Source organism: Sorex araneus, chromosome 5 (genome assembly GCF_027595985.1).
Source record: "Sorex araneus isolate mSorAra2 chromosome 5, mSorAra2.pri, whole genome shotgun sequence".
NCBI classification, from domain to species: domain Eukaryota; kingdom Metazoa; phylum Chordata; class Mammalia; order Eulipotyphla; family Soricidae; genus Sorex; species Sorex araneus.
In genome coordinates this window covers 45,052,598-45,054,878 of record NC_073306.1, presented here as the reverse complement: position 1 = coordinate 45,054,878, position 2,281 = coordinate 45,052,598, and the positions used below count along the sequence as shown (strand labels likewise).

The window sequence follows — 2,281 nt, the reverse complement described above, 5'->3', positions numbered from 1 at the left end:
GTGAGTCTAAATGTGACTGCAGCCAATGATCAGCACTTTTGTTACCTTGTTTGGCACATATCATTTACACACACACGGAGAATTTTAATTTTTTAATTTTTATTTCTTTGATGTTTCTAAAAAATGTTGTAAAACAAAAATCACAAAAAATCTGGTCTGGAGCGATAGCACAGCGGGTAGGGCATTTGCCTGGCACGCGGCCAACTCGGGTTCGATTCCCAGCATCCCATAGGGTCCCCCAAACACCACCAGGAGTAAATTCTGAATGCATAAGCCAGGAGTAACCCCTGTGCATTGTCGGGTGTGACCCAAAAAGCAAAAAAAAAAAAAAAAGATCAGGGGAGAGTGTGAATGCTCTCCCTGCTACCACAAATTATGCAGTCGAGTTTCTCACATTTGGGGAAATCACCAGGGTCAGCACATCCGGAGTGCAATGGATAAGCTTCGCCCTGGGAAAACCACCTTCGTGATGATGGTGTCTCCCCTGCCAGGTAAGTATCACAGACATTTTAAAGAGAGAAGTGACCCAAGCTTCTCTCCATCTTGGACCCAGAGAGCAAGACAGGCTGGCCCAAGGTCACACTGTCAGAGGTATCAAAGTCCGGACCCAAACCTGGGGGTTCTAGCCCTCACACCTCCCTGGGGTGCCACCTACGAATCTGCTCCTAAGTGTCCCAATCCCTTAGCAGCTCAGTGGCTTTATGCTTGTCCCCTCAGCCCAGACCTGGCAACCCACCGCCCCTAGGCTCTGTAGATCCTCCTCTAGATTAACCATCACCCGTTGGACATTTGCCCCCACTGGTACATGAGTGTTACCTCCCTCTCCGTCAGCCCTCTGGCCTCAGGGGCATCTACGGAGCCAGTCAGCTCTGCCTCTTTTCCACTTGGGCACCCATGCACTTTCTTCATCCTCTCTACATCACACCAATGCCCACCCCCCGCCTCCCCCTCAGCCCTGACCATGCCCTTGCCCCGCTCAGCCACATGCATGTAACTCTCGCTTATCACATGCAGATGCCCCACCCAGGGAGTCACATGCCTTCTACCCATGTCTTTTCATCCAGACTGCTCTCTACCACTCTGCCCCCCCAAAGACTGATCCCAGCAAGTGAGAGGTAAGTGGCGGTTCTCCCACACACCCTCTCAGAGGACCTCTTCTCCCTGCTTCCTGCCCTGTGCAATGAATCCCACCCAAACCCCAAAACCCAAGACCCGGTGTCTGCCCCTCTGGGTGGTGACTCCTGCAGCACAGGTTACTGTACGATGCCAAGCCCAGCACCTGGCACAGGAGGCCGTGTGCTGGTGGCTGGATGGACACCCACGAATGGCCAGGGAACACTACAGCTTCTCCGTCAGTGTCCCGGGGCCTACACAGGTGTGGCTCTCTGGACCTGCCTCTGGGGACCAACCCAAACCCCTCTGCTGAGATTTCTGCAGTCTGCGTGCGCCTGGTCCTGTCCTCGACCTGTGCTCTAGGTTCTTCCTGTCCTCACAGCAACAACATCCGGCTTTTCTCTTCACTGGGGGAGAAGCAACAGAACAAGGTCCCGCGGGAAGCATCCAGGAGAGAGGCCGAGCCCCGGCCTCCAGATCTGCCCCGCGGGAACTGGGTCTTCCCACCAAACCCGGGCAGAGGGTCCCCTGAGACGCGCAGGCTGTGAGTCACGCCCTGGCGCTGCGCCCTGCTTGGCAGAAGGCTCCCCGGGGACAGCGGCGGGAGCGAGGGACGCAGACACGGAGACCCGGGCAGAGAAAGTCCCGACAGGTACGGACTGGCAGAAGCGCCGGGATGGGAGGCGGAGACCCGAGACGGACGCGGCCAGACCCAACGCGGAGACCCGGAGCCAAGGGAGCCGGGGCTGGAGCGCGGCGCTCCCGGCCCTCAGCATCCCGCAGCGTCTCCCACTGCAACCCGGGCCCGACGTGGGCAAAGGCGCAACCAATGAGCTGCACGGCCTGGGCATTACCTCACCGGCACCGGCTGCCATTGGTTGACCCAGTCGCCGGGGCGGGCTGTTGCTATGACAGCGCTGGCTGGTTCTGGGCAGAAAAGAGGTGGGAGCTGCAGGTGGCAGAGCTCGGTCCCTACTTCTTCCCAGCGTTTTGCAAGGGCTAGGGAACGCTCACGGAGAGCCCCAAGCATCCCTTCTCAGCCCCAGGGATTCAGACTTCTCCAAAGGCGCCCCATTCAACCCACTGCCACAGCCTGGGCCCCGACCCCATTGCACCCACGCTGCAGCCCCTGGGATCCGGCAGGCGTCTAGCCGGGTTCTGCAATGGA

At 58.2% G+C, this 2,281-nt stretch overlaps 1 non-coding gene across 1 annotated transcript; it reads right to left on the bottom strand.

Moving 5' to 3' along the window:
• Nucleotides 1-337: 337 nt before the first annotated feature.
• LOC129405314 (U1 spliceosomal RNA) lies at nucleotides 338-499 on the bottom strand. Its single transcript, XR_008630482.1, has one exon. It is a non-coding gene; the product is annotated as a U1 spliceosomal RNA (small nuclear RNA).
• Between the last annotated feature and the right edge of the window lie 1,782 nt (nucleotides 500-2,281).